General features: G+C 38.3%; 1 pseudogene; it reads left to right on the top strand.

Annotated features, from left to right (window-relative positions):
- LOC122151365 overlaps positions 1 to 19,872 on the top strand; it is a 52,734-nt pseudogene extending 32,862 nt beyond the window's left edge.
- Positions 19,873 to 20,473: the final 601 nt, after the last annotated feature.

The following is a 20,473-nucleotide window of genomic DNA, read 5'->3' as shown; positions in this document are numbered from 1 at the left end:
TGCTGGTGGTTCAAATCCACCAGCCACTTCTCAGAAGGAAGGTTGGGCAATCCTACTTCTGTAGTGATACTGCCTTGGAAACCCAAGGAGGGGTCTCTATGAGTCGGGTTTGACTCAACAACACATAACGACAACAACAATATATGTAGATATATAGATATTCAAACCCATCTCCACTGAATCAATTCTGACTCATATCAGCCCTATAGGATAGAGTTGAACTGCCCCATGTGGTTTGATTTTGATTTTGATTGCCCTACCTTCCTCCTGAGGAGTAGCTGGTGGGTTTTAACCTCCGGCCTTCTGGTTAGCAGTCAAATATCTTAGGCCCTATACCACTAGATAACTTTATCAGTTAAGGAGAATTCTTATTTTGCTTTCCTGTCCTATTTTTCCAAGACTGAAAATGCTAGTTATAGTATTACTTCTAACTCTTCCTTTATCTTCTTCTCCCTGGAACACAATTCTAATAATAAATATCTAGAAGTAGCATATGTCACAAAATATGTATTACAAATTAATCATATGATTCTGGGATTTTTGAAAAAATCATCTTACTCCAAACTTCTTCACATTGTATTTGATTTGTATGGGTAATACTTCACCTGAATATATTTTAAGAATATGCATTATTATAAGAAAAGATATATCTTATACTCTTACTCTTTAATAAACTAAATTAAGCAATCAAGAGTTATTAAAAGAAGAGATTGATCAACAATACAAAGCTAGCTGGAAAAGAAAACATTTAAAAGTACGTAGAAAATAAAATATATATAGGCATGTTGCAGAGAAAAAAAAAAAAAGATAAACAAAATGACCCATTCCACACCAAGTCATGTAATGATTTGCATTTGCTCTGTTACCATGTTTGGTCAATTCCTTATGTCTACGATTCATTAGCAGATTTAAATGTGTATTTTTGAAATTTTTAACAAAATATTTCTTTTTGGAAAATGGAATAAAGATGACCAGTGTTCAATGTTTATTAATATATTTCAAGACATTTTTAAATAACATTAAGGAGCTGAACACTTCATTTGACTAAACAAAGGCTAAGAACATACATAACTTTACCCATTTATTATTTACAGTTTTCAAAAATAGAATATGATTACTAGAGCTTATGCAAAGGATTTATATCTAGAATTTATGTGAAAATCTGAAAGGAAACTTATGCAAAATCATTAAGCTGAGCATTGTGAGTACAATTATAGCTGCTATTTTTCTAACTAGAGGATAATGGTACATATACAAATTGAAATATTTCATCTTCTATTTCTCATATTCCATTCAAATACTTTTAAAAGCTCCACATTACCTGTCCACTTAATGTATGTTTTTATCTTTATTTATGAAATTACACAAAATAATTTCCACACATTAGTATGGTAATTTAAATATCTTTGATAGTTGAAAGAGGGATTTAGGAAATAGAAATGACAAAAGATAATGTTAAGTCAGAGAACAGAAGGAATTTTGCTTTCTTATTCCTACTCTATTTCTCCATGATTAACATTATTTTATTCTACAGTATAAATATTTGATCAATCTCATTTCTCTAAATGCCTAGGAATTTCCTCTATTCCAGCCAAAGATATTTAATTTTTATTCATAAGTTTAGCATGTGCCAGTTTCTTGACATTCAAATATCATTACCAGAACTTCCCTTTGCATTTTACTAAGTCCAAACTTACTTTTACTAAAATCTGGGTAAACTATTACACTCTTTGTTTATTCATTCATCCTGGCATCAGAAAATATATTTATATTGTGATAGTGACAGATTTCTTACTAATAAATTATTTATAAGGAAAGGAGGAAGACTAAGGAAAAGTCTGTACCATTACCATGAATTCAGAGATCTCAATATATACATTTTTGTTTTCTATGTGTAAGACTGTATATGTGTGTATGTGTATATACACATATACATATACATTAAAATATGATTTTCTCATCTACAGAAATTATAAAAATTTAGCCAACTATCCCACTAATATATTTATTTTGTTTTTGTTTTTGAATCCAGAATGCAGCCATTGATCACACTTGCCTTTATTTGCAGTGTCACCTGCACCTCTCATTCACTTTTTTTGTTTTCATGTCTTTGACACTTTTGAAGAGTATTGACCAAATATTTATCTAGATGGTTGTTCCAGTGATGTTTGTCTGATATATTCTTATAAATAAATTTACCTTATGCATTTTTATGAAGAATATCACAGAGGTGATATTTTCCCCTTTTCACAGCATTGCATAAGGAGGCATTTGGTGATGGTATGTCTGCTACTGTTGTTGCTAGCTTTGCTCATCTAGTTAATGGTGTCTACCATGTTTCATCACTGTACAGTTGTTTTATTTCATTTTAATCACTTATATGTATCTTGTGAGAATGTATTTTAATACTATGTAAATAGCATTTTTCTCATTATTTTTGTCTACTAATGGGAGCACAACTGGATGATGCTTATCTGAAATAATTTCAAAATAATAGTTGCAAAATGGTGATTTCTGTTTCCATTGGTTTTCTACATTTATTTACTGGAATATAATTATAAATTTTAGCCTTTCCTTCTCCATTTATTTCCTTAAGTACATTTATATGTATTTTATTATGGGTTTCTGAGGTGATATCACTATGAAACTAGATTGCCCAATCTTCCTTCCAAGTTTTATTTTGTAGGTTATAATAAATTATTATATTATGTAATTTGTTTCTCAAATACTCCTAGATTTAGACATCTAGAGGCTTGTCAAGTTGGCTATGATCATTTGATATTCTCCACCATATGAGAAGAACTGCTTTAATTTTGGCAAAATGAGATAGAATTTATTTATTTTGTGTCTTCCCTTCCTCAGTCCTGGCCGGATTCAGATTCATCTCTATGTAGACTTGAATTTTTATTAAAAAATGTTGTTGTTGTTGTTATGTGCCATTGAGTCAGACCCGACTCATAGCGACCCCTCCTTGGGTTTCCGAGGCAGTTTCACTATGTAACTAGATTGCCCCATCTTCCTTTTGAGGAGTGGCTGGTGGGTTTGAACTACCAGCCTTCAGGTTAGCAGTCAAGTGCCATAGCCACTATGCTACCAGAGCTCCCTTATTAAAAAATAGTATTTACAAATCAAGATCTGGAAGCTAGGTGTCCTCTATGATGCTGTTTTATAATTTTATCATTGTTTCTATACTCCTTCAGTGAGCAGAGAAACAAAAAAAAAAAATTATTAATGAGACAATGGTTAAATTATAATAATAATTTTTATAGATGACAAAATAATATTTCAGTGTTAATGTTCTAATTTTGATTGTTGTACTGGGGTTATACAAAATGTTAACTTCTAAGAGTGCTAGAAGAACAATATGTGTAATTTTAAAAAAAAATTGTAGTTTATTTTTGTAAGTCTAAAGTTATTTTAAAACATAATGCTTTAATCTAAAATTAGTAAACTAAATAATAGATGTTTGAGTATGAATTTTTTTACAGATATCAAGATGAGTCCAACTCATAGCAACCCAACATGACAGAGGAGAACTTCCTTATAGGATTTCCAACATGTAATCTTTAATGAAGCAGACTGGCACATTTTTTTCTGGAGCAGCTAGTGAGTTCAAACTGCCATTTCAATTAGCAGCTTAGTGCTTAATGATTGCACAAACAGGATTTCTTTAAATTTTTGAAACACATACAAAGCATGTAAAATTTGACCAAGTCATTCTACTTCTAGAATTTTAAATTTAATTTTTACTAGTTTAAACATGAAATGTTATTTGCACTAGATTATTTATTATATCTACATCAATAATGAATTATGTCCTCTTGCTTTCAGTATAAGTAAGAAGAATAAGAAAAAAAATGTGTGTATATATATATATATATATAATGGAAAGGAAGATTCAAATACATGTGATCAAGGATAAAATTATGTGTAGAATAGCATCTAGATCATATTTCTATTTAAAAAAAAAAAAACACAAGAACATAAGCAGGGTGAAGGATACACATATACATGTGTATCTGCCTAAAAATTTCTTTAAAAAAATACCTGTAAAGGAGACATAAGAAACCAGTGCTAGTGGATCATTTTGGAAAAGATTGTGGGAACTCAATGACTATGGACAGGATTGAAAGAATAATTTTTACCTATGTAATACCTTACTTATTTTTGCATCATGTAAATCATTACTTAATCTATTATGTCAGATTAAAGTCAAAGTTGAAGCACTTTTATGGTACATTACACGTAAATAAATAAGAGTATCTTTTGTGATTTTTTTTTTTTTTAACTATATGTCTGATATATTACTGGAAAACTTTATCAATAGCAATGAAATATTATCTGATATATGTAGGAAGATGAGACCCTCATGTTGGAAGGCCCTGAAAATATGACTGGGAAAGAGCTGCCTCCTCAAAGTAGAGATGGCCTTAATAATGTGCATGGAGTAAAGAATTTGAGGTCTTCATTTGCTGATAGGGCATGGCTTAAAATGGAATGAAACAATGGCAAATATTCATTAATAATCAGAGTGTGGAATGTACGATGTATGAATCTAGGAAAATTTCAAGTTGTCAAAAATAAAATGGAATGCATGAAGACCAATATCTTAGGCATTAGTGAGGTGAAATGGATTGATATTGCTCATTTTGAATAAGACATTTATATGGTCTACTATACCATCAATGAAAAATTCATCATCAAAAAATAACATTTCATGATCTATCTTGAAGGACCATGCTATCAAAACCAGAAACCAAACTCACTGCCATCGAGTCAGATCTGACTCATAGCCACCTGTCTTTGGGTTTCCAAGGCAGTATCACTATGGAAGTAGATTGCCCATTCTTCCTCCTGAGGAGTGACTGGTGTGTTTGCATCTCCAGCCTTCTGGTTAGCAGTCAAATGCCTTAGAATCATGCCACCAGAGCTCCTGCAATGCTATCAGTGATAGGATAATATCCATATGCCTACAAGGAAGACCAGTCAATACTACCACTATTCAAATTTACACACCAACCACTAAAGCCAAAGAGAGGAAATTAAAGATTTTTTTACCAATTTCTGCAGTCTGGAATTGACCATATATGCAACCAAGATGTACTTATGACTAGTGGTGATTGGAATATGAAAGTTGAAAACAAAGAACAAGCATTGATATTTGAAAAATATAGCCTTGGTGAAAGAAATGATGCCAGATATTGCATGATAAATTTTTCAAGACCAAAGACTTATTCATTGCAAACAACTTTTTTTTTTTTTCAACAATATAAACAGTGACTATAAACAGGGACCTCACCAAATGGAATCAAATCACACTGGAATCAAATCAACCACATTAGTGGAAAGAAGTGTTGGAGAAGCTCACTATCATCAGTGAAAACAAGGCCAGAAACTGTGTGCAACAGATCATCAATTGCTCATATGCAACTTCAAGTTGAAGCTGAAGACAATTGAAACAAGTCCACATGAGCAAAATATGACTTTGATTATACCCTACCTGAATTTAGAGCCCATCTAAAGAAGAGAGTAGATGCTCTGAAAGCTAATCACCAAAGATCAGATGAGTTGTAGAGTGACATCAAGAATATCATATATGGAGAAATCAAAACGTCATTAAAAAGACAGGAAAAGAAGAAAACAACAAAAGGGATTCCAGAAAGGACTCTGAAACTTAATCTTGCACTTAGAGTAGCTAAAGTGAATGAAAGAAATGATGAAATAAAAAAGCTGAACAGAAGATATCAAAGGGCAGCTTAAGAAGACAAAGCAAAATATTACAATGAGACATGCAAAGACATGGAATTAGAAAACCAAAAGGAATGAACACACTTGGAACTTCTCAGGCTGAAAGAACCGAAGAAACCTTTCAAGCCTCAAATTGCAATACTGAGAATTCTATGGGCAAAATATTGAAAGATGCAGGAAGCATCAAAAAAAAAAAAAAAAAAAATGAGAAGGAGTACACATAGTCACTGTACCAAAAATAATTTTATGACATTCAACCATTTCAGGAGGTAGTATGTGATCAAAACCCAATGGCAGTGAAGGAGGAAGTCCAAGGTGCATTAAATGAACTGGTGAAAAACAATGGTTCAGGAATTGATGGAATACCCATTGAGATGTTTCAACACATGAATGCAGCCCTGGAGGCACTTACTCATTTATTTCTCACCTACTTTGGTCATGTTGTCAGAAGGGATACAGTTTTTTGATCAGGACTGTTTTTTCTTCACCATGCTCAAAGGCAAGCCTGTCTTCTGGCATGGCATAATATGAGGAATCTGTATGTAGACAAAGAGGCCTGTGTTCCAACAGAACTGGGGGATACTGCATGGTTTAAAATTAGGAAGGGTGTGTGTCAGTGCTTTATGTTTTCACCATACATATTCAACATCTATGCTGAGCAAATGATCAGAAAAGCTGGACTACATGAAGAAGAACATGACATCAAGATTGGAGGAAGGCTCATTAACCACCTGTGATATGCAGATGACACTATCATGCTTGCTAAAATTGAAAAGGACTTGAATCACTTACTGATGAAGATCAAAGACTACAGTCTTCAGTATGCATTACACCACAATATATAAAGAAAACTAAAATCCTCACAATGGGACCATTATGCAAAATCATGATAAATAGAGAAAAGATTGAAGCTGTCAGGAATTTCATTTTACTTGGATCCACAATCAACACCCTTGGATGTAGCAGTCAGGAAATCACACATCATATTACATTGGGCAAATATGCTGCTGAAAACCACTTTAAAATCTTGAAGAACAAAGATATGTCACTTTGAAGACTAAGGTACAACTAACCCAAGCCACGTTACTTTCAAAAGCTTCATATGCATGTGAAAGCTGGACAAGGAATTAAGAAGATCAATGAAGAATTGATGCCTTTGAATAGTGATGTTAGTGGAGAATGCTGAAAATACCATGGACTGCCAGAAGAATTAACAAATCTGTACTGTAAGAAGTGCAATCAGAATGCTCCTTGGAAGTGAGAATGGCCAGATTTTGTCTCACTTACTTTGGTCACATTGTCAGAAGGGACCATACCCTGGAGAAGGATATCATGTTTGGTAAAGTATCAGGTCAGCAAAGAAGGGGAAGGCCCTCATCAAGATGGACTGACATAGTAGCTGCAATGATTGGCTCAAGCACAGCAAGGATTGTGAGAATGATGAAAGACAGGAAAGTTGTTTCATTCTGTTGCACATAGGGTCGCTAGGAGTCAGAGCCAATTTGAAGGTACCTAACAAGACCACCCTGTGCTGCAGTGAATTACTTAATATAGACCTTCTAGCTATAGCATTTGTACCTGCTACCAAATGACTGTGTGGGATTCTGCAAATGATATACTTGTGGCCCACCAAGGAGATTTAATAGCTTACTAAAAATGTAAATAATAGTTGATGTTAATAAGTTTCCTTAAGTCTCCACTTGTTGCAGGAGAGGGACAATGCAAGTAAGATATATGGAGTGCTAATGAGAGGATTAGTCAGTTTTACTATCCTGCTAGACTTAAAAGAGCCAATATCGGAGCACAGCAGGGATCTGACTATCACCCAGGTGAAGAGATGGGAGTGGAGCATGTCCTTTGGAGCCTAGGTCTCTGCACTGGGAAACTCCTATACCCAGAATACAGAAAAGTGTAACACTAGAGAGAAAGACAGTGAGAAGCAGAGCAGAGAAAGGGTGGCAGCAGAGGTAGAAGGAGGAAACCAGCAGGACACGATTGAGTGAGCTGGGAAACAGGGAGAAAGTTAAGTGCCTTTGGGTAGGAGGCTTGTTAGTGGATTGGGCTGACATTGGAAGAGATGAAGAGCTTTGTGACTTTGGTGAAGCAGAGCAGAGGCCAAGGTGAGGGTTGGAGAAAGTCTGCCTGCAGCTTCAGCCACGAAGAGGCTGTCCTGACTGAAGAACTGTGCCCTGATTTGTTTCTGGTCCTGAATTGTAACCTGTTACTTGCCTAATAACCCCCATGTTGTCATTATTTTGTGCCACTCTAACAAAAATACACAGGTGGAATGACTGTAGCAAACACGAGTTTATTCTCCTATAGTTTGGGAGGCTAGAAGTCAGAGTTCAAAGTGCTCTGGGGGCTGGGTGAAAGCCCCTCAATCTTGGGTTTCAGCTTTGTCTCCTGCTCCTGGTCCACTGAAACTGGAGGGTTTTCTTCCCTCAGGCAGCTTGGCTGCTGAGGCCGACAAACCCAAGGTCGACAAGTAAAAGGCACAGTCCCACAATTACCAAATAACACAGCAGACCACTAATTCAAATCCAGAAAAAGTCCCAAGATCGGCAGGTCATGGCAGGCTGTTGAACAATGACTTGGTTACATGCAGGCTTTAAGTGTGCCAAAAAGCTAGAGACCTTCCTTAAAGTTGCTTTTTATATACTGGAAGCAGATCAAATCCCTAAAGCAGCTACTCAACTGCTCCAGTGGAGTCCACCATGGAGGTGATTACCAGTCTCATCATCAGGAATACTACGTTCAGCTTCCCAGCTGATCAAAACCAGGCTCAGCCAAACTGACACATAACCTTGGCTACCACACCCTATAGCTGTGAGTACAGTCTGTGAGTTCTATGTGGCCATGGCCATGAATTAACAAACCCAGCCAGACAAGTAGAGAGTGCTGTGTGAGGGAAAGAATGTGTTAGAATTGATAATAAGGTTGGAGAAATGAAGCGTGTCTGACCTTTTCATAGGAATCAACATTTGATTCTTGATCTGATAATGAGCCCCCTCAGCCCTTGTGAACTTACAGGAGGTGAGATGCCTCCCCCATCCATGCCATTTTTACAACCCTCAGCCCTTACTCTCAGCCTTTCTTCTGCCTTGTTCAGACAAGTGTTACAGAGTTCTTTAGCTCTAGTAAGTATCCAGAGGCACTCCATTCTGCCAGGAAGATTTATGCCTGATGACGATCAATGCTTTTCATTCTGAGGTTCAGGGATCCTAGCCTTCTGGTCCCATGCTGTTGCCATCTCTTGCCATCTATAGTGATACAATCCTCTCTCTGTCTCCTGGGTTTAGAAGACCCTCAGTGCAGGGTCCCTGGGTCCAAAGGATGTGTTCCAGTTCAGGCTTTTATTTTTAATATTACTGAGATCTCCTTCCAGCCTCTACGATTAGCTCACTTTATGCCTAATGGGATGGTAAAACTGACTAATCCTCTACAAGTATTTCTTGAAATTTCTTCACTAGTACCACCCCCACAAAAGTCCCATGAATGGTATTTACCCAATCCCCTTGGTGGGTCCCAGCACCTTATTTGCATAGTTCCATTTAAAGATTTTATGGGATTTACAAGACCAAGGCTAGAAAGGCCATATAATAGCAATTTACTGCACTGCAGACTCTGTTTCAGATCCTGGGTGTGGTATTTAAATTCTGCCTCAACTTGGCTGGGCCTAATTTTGAGTGGTTGGGCAGCTGGATGTAGCTTTTCTCTGTGATGAGACTGATAATCAGCTCCATGGTGGAATCTACTGAAGTAGCGTTAGGGATCTGGTCTGCTTCCAGTATATAAGGAGAAGCTTTGGGAATGGTCTCATATCCTTTTGGCGTGTTTGGACCCTATATGTAGCCAAGTCTTCATTCAGAAGCCAGCCATATTTCCTGCCGATTTTGAGACTGTCTCTGCACTGAACTAGTGGCCTGCCATGTTGTTTGGTAATCATAGGACTTTTCCATTTTATTTGTCAACTTTGTGTTTGTCAGCCTCACCAGCCAGCACCTGCCTGAATGAAGAGACACTTCCAGCTTCTATGGGCCAGGAGGAAGAGGCAGAGCTTAAGCGCAAGGTCTAGGGGTTTCACCCAGCCCTTAGAGCTTGGTACTTTGAACTTGGACTTCTAGCCTCCCAGACTGTAAGAGAATAAACTCCTGTTTATTAAAGCCACACATTTGTGTTATTTCTGTTAGAGCAGCACTAAAGAGCCAAATCATTGGGATATTTAGAGAGATGAGGATACTAGGCAGGGTGTGGAAAGTGAGCAGAGGTAACTACAGGCCTTGTTCTACATCAAGTTATTCCCAACTTTCACCAATATCCTTTTATATAAATACAGTATTTGAACATAAATTACATTTTTAATCTCATTATCTCTAAGATGGGTTATTTGTTGTTGTTGTTGTTGTTGTTGGTATGTGCTGTGGAGTCGGACCCGACTCACAGCGACCCCTCCTTGGGTTTCCCCTCCTTGGGTTTCCGAGGCAGTATCACTATGCAAGTAGATTGCCCAACCTTCCTTCCAAGGAGTGGCTGGTGGGTTTGAACTGCCAGCCTTCTGGTTATCAGTCAAGTGCCTTAGGCACTATGCTACCAGAGCTCCCAAGATGGGTTATTTGGCCACATTAAATAGTTGTTGTTGTTGTTGTTATGTGCCATCGAGTCAGCCCCGACTCATAGCGACCCCTCCTTGGGTTTCCGAGGCAGTATCACTATGGAAGTAGGATTGTCCAACCTTCCTTCCGAGGAGTGGCTGGTGACATTAAATAGTAAGTGAAATTAAGTGAAAATAATATTAAATAATATACAAAAGAGATCCCAGAAGTGGGAGTGGAGAACTCCAAACTGGAACTCAGGTTCACAGAGAACTGTGATCTGTCCAGGGCTGCAGGGTTTGCAGTAGGGGTGATGGACTTGATGAATAAATGATAATAATGGCTAGTACCAAACAATTCAGTCATTCAACCTAGACTTGTTGATGAAAAAATACCATAACTTTGTATTGAAGGTTTTTGAAAGCTAGTATTTAATCTTTGTATCTTGGAAATCAAGTTTATTTGGATTATAAGTAAATGCTAATCACACACTTGACTAAAAGAGCAATATCACGTGAAAGTCAATGATAACAAAAAACTTTAATTGCTTAAGCATAATTATTAAGAATTATGAAGGTGTTGTAGACAGAGTCGCTATGAGTTGGAGCCTATGCAATAGCACCTAACAACAATGGCAATACCAACATCTAAAATATTAAAAATAATTTTCATCATACAGGAAAATTTTCTGTTGACTGAAGTTAAATGCAAAATTGTTGTTGTTCTTATTAAGTGTCATTGAGTCATCTCCAATTCATAGCAACTCTATGCACATCAGAACAAAACACTGTCCCATCCACAGCCAGCTCCATAATCCTTTCTGTACTTGAGCCTATCATTGTAGGCACTGTGTCAATCCATCTCATTGAGGGGTTTCCCTTCCTTCTTTGACCCTTCACCTTAGTAAGCATGACATCCTTCTCCAAAGAATGGTCCCTTCTGACAACATGACCAAAGTAGGTGAGACAAAGTCTGGCCATTTTCTCTTCCAAGGAGCATTCCAGCTGCACTTCCTCAAGGGCAGATTTGTTAGATCATTGAGCAGTCCATGGTACTTTCAGCATTCTTCACCAACACCACAACTCAAAAGCATCAATACTTCTTTGTTCTTATTCATTTTCCAACCCTCACATGCATATGAGGCAATTGAAAATACCATGCCTTTTGTCAAGCGCACCTTAGCGCTCAAGGAGACATCTTTGCTCTTCAGCACTTGAAAGAAGTCCTTTGCCGCCGATCCACCCAGTGCTATAAGTTGCCTGATGTCCTGACTGCTGCTTTCATTGCTGTCTATTGTAGAACCAAGCAATGTGAAGTCTTTGACAACTTCAATTTTTTTTTTTCTCCATTTATGATGAGGCTGCTTATAACTCCAGTTGTGAGGAATTTTGTTTTCTTTACATTGACTGTATTCTTCAATCTTCATCAGTAAGTGCTTCAAGTCATCCTCACTTTCAGCAAGCAAAGTTGTGTTGTCAGTGTATCACAGGTTGTTAATAATTATTCCTCCAATCCTGATACTACATTCTTGTTCATATAGTCCAGCTTCTCAGATTATTTGCTCAGCATATAGATTAAATAAGTATGGTGAATGTATACAACCCTGACACATTCCCTTCTTGATTTTAAAATATAACAATCTTCCCTTGCTCTGTTTGAACAACAGTCTCCTGGTCTACATACAGGTTCCTCATGAGTACAATTAAGTGTGCTGGAATTCCCATTCTTCTCAGTGTTATTCATAATTTGTTATGATCCACATGATCAAATGCTTTTGCATAGTCAATAAAACATAAGTAAACATCTTTCTGTATTCTTTGCTTTGATCCAAGAACCATCTGATATGAGCTATGATATCCCTCATTCCATGTCCTCTTCTGAATCCCTCTTGCATTTCTGGAAGTTTTCTGTCAATATAGTGCTGCAACCTTTTTTGAATTATCTTCAATATGATACTTGCATGTGATATTAATGATTTTGTTCAATAATTTCCACATTCTGTGGGATTGCCTTTCTTTGGAATGGGTAAAAATATGGATCTCTTCCAGTGAGTTGGCCAGGTACCTGTCTTCCAAATCTCTTGGCATAGCTGAATGAGTGCCTCCAGTGGGACATCTGTTTGTTGAAACATCTCAATGGATATTTGGTCAATTCCTGGAAATGTATTCTTTGCCAATTCCTTTAGTGCAACTTCATTTTCATCCTTCAGTACTATTGTTTCCTGATCATATGCAACCTCCTGAAATGGATGGACATCAACCAATTCTTTTTTGGTACGGTGACTCTGTATTCCTTCCATCTTTTTTTTTTTTTTCATGCTTCCTGCATCATGCCCATAGAATTATTCAATATTGCATCCCAAGGCTTAAATATTTTCCTCAGTTCTTCCAGCTTAAGAAATGCCAAGCGTGTTCTTCCCTTTTGGTTTTCTAAGTCCAGCTCAGTGAACATTTTATTAAGTAATTGGCTTTGTCTGCTTGAGCTTCTCTTTAAAATCTTCTGTTCAGCTCTTTTATCTTGTCATTTCTTCCATTTTCTTTAGTTACTCTCTGTTCAAGGGCAAGTTTCAGAGTCTCTTCCAACATCCATTTTGGTTTTTCTTCCTTTTTCATCTTTTTAGTGACCTCTTGCTTTCTTCATGGGTGATGTTCTTGATGTCATCTCACAATTCACCTGGTTTTCAGTCATTGGTGTTCAATACATCAAATCCAGTCTTTATATGGTCTCTAAATTCAGGAAGGATATATTCTAGGCCTCATTTTGGCTCTTGTGGACTTGTGTTAATTGTCTTCAACTTGAAGTTGAACTTGTATATGAGCAGTTGATGGTCTGTTCCACAATCATCTCCTGTCCTTGTTTTGGCTGAAGCTGTTGAGCTTCTCCATCGCCTCTTGCCACAGATGTAGTCAATCTGATTCCTGTGTACTCCATCTGGTGAAGTCCATGTATATAGCTGCCATCAGTGTTGTTGAAAAAAAGGTTATTTGCAATGAATAAGTCATTAGTCTTGCAAAATTCTATCATGAAATCTCCAGCATTATTTCTGTCATCTAGGCCAAATTTACAGCTACTGGTGATTCTTCTTTGTTTCCAACTTTTGCATTCCAGTGATAAGTAACACACCTTAATTCCATGTTTGGTCAATATCAGACTGCAGAAGTTGATAAAAATCTTCAATTTCCTCATATTTGGCTTTGGTGGTTGGTGGATAAGTTTGAATAATGTTAATATTAACTGGTCTTCCTTGTAGGCATATGGGTATTGTCCTATCACTGACTGCATTGCACTTCAGGGCAGATCTTGAAACATCTTTTGTGTTGATGAATGCCACACTATTCCTCTTCAAATTGTCATTCCTGGCATAGTAGATCATATGGTTGTCTGATTCAAAATGGCCAAAACTAGTCCATTTCAGGCTCACTATTGCCTATGATAACAATCTTTATATATTCCATTTATTTTATGACAACTTCCAATTTTCCTAGACTATACTTAATACATTCCACGTTCTGATTATTAATGGATGTTCTCATCTGTTTCTCCTTAATATGAGTCATCCCATGTCAGCAAATGGAGGTCTGAAAGCTGTACTTTATCCATATCATTAAGGTTGGTTCTACTTTGATGAAGCAGCTCTTTCCTGGTTGTATTTTGAGTGCCTTCCGACCTAAGAGGCTCATGTTCCTGCACTGTATCAAGCAAAGTTTCTGGGCAATTCATAAAGTTGACCAGTCATATATCAGCCAGTGCTTCTCTGCTATTGATAAGATTTTCCCTGGCCAATTCTTTAAGAAGTGGATGGTGTGATAGTTGGAACTGTGTGTCAACTTGGCTGGACCTCAATTTTGAGTGGTTTAAACTATTATGATATGGGTATTACTATGATGAGATCATATGTATATATTTTGAGCAGCCAATACATTGAAAGGGAATTTCCCCAGGGGTGTGGTCTGCTTCCAACTTATTTATGGACATTCAGGGAAAAATGAGACACTCTTCTGTGGATCTGGATACTGTTGTGCTGCCTATAACTGTCTGTGAGTGAACAATCCAACATTTGGCCTGGTGAACGCTGATTCATCATTTGTTTGACTCAATAGCCAGTATACTGCCTACCAACCTTGAGCTTGTCAGCCCCTGCAGCTGTGTGAGTCGGGAAAAGCCTCCAGCTTGACATTTGGTCCAAGAACTTGGGACTTGTAAGCTTCTATAAGTGTGTGAGCCAATATCCTAAGATAAATTTTTCTCTCTCTTTATATACATAAGCTTGGTTTTGCTTATCTAGAGAACACAGCCTAACACATTTGGTAACAGGAGTGGTTCTATAGACAAAATAATAAGGATGGGCTTCCTTAATTAGTTCTCACTGATTCTGTTTTGGTTCTTCAATTTGATTAATCATAAGGGCACTGGTCACTTTGTCTCCATTATTAAAGCAGGGCCTGATAATCTGTGGTGTGAAGTGGCATCATTAATATGCAAAATAACCACCAAGAGATTGAGTATTTTTGAGAATTAAGGCTCTGGGTGATCACACATTTGATACTCTTCTGAAATTTTGTCAGCATGAAGAGTATAAGGAAGCTGGTTGGTTGCTCCTACTTATGTTAGACAAAGTGGTGAAAGAGCAAGATGTTTTCAGGGCTGCTGAATTATATAGCTCAAGTGCCACATAAAAAACTTCAATGTTTCCAGTTGTGCTCTGAAAGAAAGCCTATTTCTTCTAGTAACAGACCTGATATTGCCAAAAAACAAACTCAGAGTCTTATTTTAAGGGTGGCCAAATTACAACGTCAATTGAATTGCCAACACAGAATAGTATCTGAAGTGAAAGTGAGGGCAGTGATTGGGAAAAAACAGGATCCTGAAACCTGGAATGGGTACATATGGGCAGACAGTCAGGAAGATGAGGATATGGAGCTTGTAAGTTCTGTTGAATCCTTCCTATCTGAAGGGATTACTATAAAAACCTTATCCCATCCACTTCCATTTGATGGGCTTAACCCAACTGTTCCTGTTGGGTCATTTCCTTAGGTAGATGCCATGGAAGACATTTCTGAATGTTCTCAGGAACTGCCCTAGCCACCCACTGTTGCTGCTAGACATATAACTAAACTTAAATCCAAGCAAACCCCAAAAGGTGATATACAAAGTGTGACTGAGGATGCAGTACACTACACCTGAAAAGCTAATATGATTTTGCTAACATGTACAGACAGAAACCTGGAGAATATGTTTGGGAATGGATACTGAAGGTGTGGGACAATGGTGAAAGGAATGTAACATTGGATCAGTCTGAGTTTACTGATTTAGGCCCACTAAGTATGGATTGTTCTTTCAGTGTTTCTGCTCAAGAAATTAGGAAAAGATCTAATAGTTTATTTGCTTGGCTTACTGAAGCATGGATTATGTGGTGGCCTACATTAGGTCAAGTTGAAGTACCGGACCTGCCTTGGTATAATATAGAAGAAGGTATCCAGAGGCTTAGGGAAATTGGCCTAATTGTCAGATTAGACCCCTAAAGCCAGAAATAAAGAACCCAGAGGACATGCCTTTCATCAGTACAGTGAAGAACAAATTTGTGAAGGAAGCTCCAGCATCCTTGAAGATTGCTGTGATTGCTATTTTATGTAAGCTGGATTTGACAGTGGGAACTGCCTTAATTGAACTAAGACACTTAACTATGATGAAGCTGATTGGACCCCATGGTAATAGGGAACAAATGGCAGCAGTTAATTGACAAAGACAAGGTAGGTGTGGCTACCATAATGGACAGCAGAGTCAAAGCAGTAATCAGAATACTATGACTTGTGTAATTATGCTGTTGGCTACTTAGACATGATGTTCCAAGGAGTGAAATACATGGTAAACCTACTATTTACTTGATCTGTATAGACAGAAGAATTCTAGGTCAAATGAACAGCAGTCTAGAAAATAGCCAGAATACAGAGTCCTGCCCTCTCAATAAATTCAGAGACTTGAGTCAGTTTACAGACCCACAACCCCTTGAGTGAAGGGGAGGTCAGGTTGCCTTGAGGAAGGACTCCAGGACATTGCCAAAAATGTATAATGTCAGTCTTTTTCTCAGCCTTCCCCAAAGGCATCTGAGGCCTTTTACAAGAGTGATTGTTCATTGGGGAAAAGGAAATAATCAGGCTTTTCTGGGGTTAATGGACACTGACTCTGAACTGACACTAATTCCAGGAGACCCAAAGTGTCACTGTAGCCCACCAGTCACAGTGGGGGCATATGGAGGTGAAGGTATTGATGGAATCTTAGCTCAGGTACATCTCACAGTGGGTCCAGTGGGCCCTGAATGCATCCTGTAATGATTTCCCCAGTTCCAGAATACATAATTGGAATTGATATACTGAGAAATTGGCAGAATTACCACACAGGGTCCCACATTGTGAAGTAAGGGCTATTATGATAGGAAAAGCCAAGTGGAAGCCATTAGAACTGCCTCTACCTACAAAAATAATAAACCAAAAGCAATACCACCTCCCTGGAAGGGTTGCATAGATTACTGCCACCATCAAGGGCTTGAAGGATGCAGGAGTGGTGATTCCGACCACATCCTCATTTATTTTGCTTATTTTCCCTGTGCAAAAACAGATGGATCTAGGAGAATGACGGTAGATTATTGTAAACTTAGTCAGGTGGTGATTCCAATTGCAGCTGCTGTTCCTGATGTAGTTTATTTACTTGAGCAAATTAGTACATGTCCTGGTACTTGGTATGCAGCTATTGATCTGGTCAAGGCCTTTTTCTCAATACCAATTTCAGAGGTCCATCAGAAGTAGTTTGCCTTCAGCTGGCAAAGCCAACAATATACTTTCATAGTGCTTCCTCAGGAGTATATCAGCTCCCCAGTACTATGTCATAATTTAGTCTGTAGGGATTTCAATCACCTTTCCCTTCCATAAGGCATCACACTGGTCCATTATATTGACACAATTATGCTAATTGACCTAGTAAGAAGTATTGATGACTCTAAAGTTATTGTTTAGACACCTGCTTGCTAGACAGTGGGGAATTAACCCAACAAAACTTCAGGTGCCTTTCACTTCAGTGAAATTTCTAGGGGTCCGGTGGTGTGGGGTATGTTGACATATTCCTACTAAAGTGAAGGATTAGTTATTGTATCTGGTTTTCCCCACAACTAAAAAGGAGGCACAATGTCTGGTGGGCCTCTTTGGAATCTGAAGGCAAGATATTTGGGTATGTTGCTTTAACCTATTTATCAAGAGACTCAGAAAGCTGTTAGTTTAGAGTGGGACCCAGAACAACAGAAGGCTTTGCAACAGTTTCAGGCTAATGTGCAAGCTGCTCTGCCACTTAGGCCATATGACCTGGCTGATCCAATAATCCTTGAAATGGCTGTAGCAGATAGAGATGTTGTTTGGAGTCTTTGGCAGGTCCTTATGGGTGAATTGTAATGCAGTCCCTTGGGATTTTGGAGCAAGGCCCTGACATCTCTGCAGATAACTATTTCTTTTTAAGAAACAACTTTTTCCTTGTTACTGGGCTTTAGTAGGGACTGAACACCTAACCATGGCCCATCAATTCACCATGAGGCCTGAGATTCCCATCAAAACTGGGTGTTTTCTGACCCACAGAGTCATAAAATTGGATGTTCACAGCAGCATTCCATCATTAAATGGAAGTAGCATGTCAGAGATTAGGCTCGAGCAGGACTTAAAGGTACAAGTAAGTTGCATGAGGAAGTGGCCCAAATGCCTATGGTCTCCACTCTAGTCATATTACCTTCCTTCTGCCAGTCTGGACCTATAGTCTCATGGGGAGTTCCTTATGATCAGTTGGCTGAGGAAGAGAAAACTAGTGCCTGGTTACAGATGGTTCAGCATGATATGCAGGCAACACTTGAAAGTGGAGAGCAGCAGCACTGCAGTCCCTTTCTGAGACTTCTTTGAAGGATATTAGTGAAGGGAAATCATCCCAATGGGTAGAACGTCAAGCCATGCTATTCCCTTTGCATGGAACAAGAAATGGCCAGATGTATGATTTTATACAGATTCATGGGCTGTGGTCAATGGCTGGGCCAGTTGGTCTGGGATTTGGAAGGAGAATGATTTTAAAATTCTTGACCAAGGTATATGGGGAAGAGGTAGTGGACAGATCTCTTGGAATGGGCCAAAGGAGTAAAGAATGTCTCATGTTAATGCCCACCAAAAGGTGACCTCAGCAGAGGAGGACTTGAACGATGAGGTGGATAGGATGATACATTCAGTGGAAACCAGTCATCCTTTTCCCCAGATATTCCTGCCTTTGCTCAATGGGCTCATGAACAAAGTGGCCATAGTGGCAGAGATGGCGGTTATGCATGGGCTCAGCAACATTAACTTCCACTTACAAAGGCTGACCTAGCTACTGCCACTGTTGCATGCCTAATCTGACAGCAGCAGAGACTAACACTGAGTCTGCAATATGGAACCATTTCCTCAGGGTGATCAGCCAACAACCTAGTGGCAAGTTGATTACATTGGACCATTTCCATCATGGAAAGGACAGCATTTTGTTCCTACTGGAATAGATACTTATTCTGGATATGGATTTGCCTTCCCTGCATGCAATACTTCTGCCAAAACTACAATCCATGGACTTACAGAATGCCTTATCCACCATCATGGCATCTCACACAGCATTGCTTCAGATCAAGGGACTCATTTCACAGCAAATGAAGTGTAGCAATGGGCCTATGCTCAGGGAATTCACTGGTCTTACCATGTTCCCCATCATCCTGAAGCAGTTGGCTTGATAGAACAATGGAATGGCCTACTAAAAACACAATTATGGCACCAGCAAGGTGGCAATACCTTGAAAGGTTGTGGCAATGTTCTCCAGGAGGCTATATATGCTCTAAAGCACTGTCCAATATATGGTACTATTTCTCCAATAACAAGGATTCATGAATCTAGGAACCCAGGGGTGAAAACAGGAGTGGTACCACTCACTATTACCCCTAGTGATCACTCAAAAATTTTTTGCTTCCTTTCCCCGCTAACCTTACCCTATGCTCTGCACATCTGGAGATCTTAGTCCTAAAAGGAGTAACACTCCCACCTGGAGACACAATACTGATTACATTGAACTGGAAATTAAGAATGCCACCCGGCCCTTTTGGCTTCCTCATGCCTCTGAATCAACAGACAAAAAAGGACATTACTGTACTATCTGGTGTGATATATGCTGATTACCTAGGGGATATTGGATTGAAATTACATAATGGACGTAAAGAAGAATATGTCTAGAATACAGGAGATTCTTTAGGATGTCTCTTAGTACTAATTTACCCTGTGATTAAAGTCAGTGGAAAATTACAGCAACCCAATTCTGATATGACTACTAATGGCCCAGAGCCTTCAGGAATGAAGGCTTGAGTTACCCCACCTGGCAAAGAACTATGACCAGCTGAAGTGCTTGCTGAGGGCAAGGAAAATACAGAAAGGAAGAAGGTAAGTCTGAATATCAGCTATGAAAACATATCCAGTTGCAGAAACAAGGACTGTGATTATTATATTACTTCATTGTATATGTGCATGAAATATTTTTGTTTCCTTTTGTTATGAGCTATGAAATGTAAACAGGGTTAATACTTCTTGGTTGTACATGTGTTAATTTATCACATTAGGTGTAAATATGAGTTTATAATTGTCCTTATTTAGAGATTATATATGGTTAAAGAGATGTTAACAAGGGGTGGACTGTGATAGGTGGAGTTCTGTGTCAACTTGTCTGGACCACAATTCTGAGTGGTTTAAGCAGTTTTGATGTGGATTATTCCCATGATGAGATTGGAGTTATATGTTTTGAGCAGCCAATTTGTTGAAAGCAAGTTTCCCAAGGGGTGGGGCCCTCTTCTAATGTATTTATGGACATCCTGGGAAAATGGGACGCTCTTCTGTGGATTGGGATCATATTGTTCTGCCTACTACTGTCTGTGAGCGAACAATCCACCATTCTCCCTGGTGATCTTACATTTGTCATTTGTATAAGGCCTGTCAACCTTGAGCATATCAAGCCCTGCAGCTGCATGAGTTGGGAAAGGCCTCCAGCCTGATATTTGATCCAAGAACTTGGGACATGCCAGCTCCTATAAGTGTGTGAGTCAT

This window comes from Orycteropus afer, unplaced genomic scaffold (genome assembly GCF_000298275.1).
Source record: "Orycteropus afer afer isolate SDZICR_OR568_19922 unplaced genomic scaffold, OryAfe1.0 scaffold00406, whole genome shotgun sequence".
NCBI classification, from domain to species: Eukaryota; Metazoa; Chordata; class Mammalia; order Tubulidentata; family Orycteropodidae; genus Orycteropus; species Orycteropus afer.
This window is presented reverse-complemented; position numbering and strand designations above follow the sequence as displayed.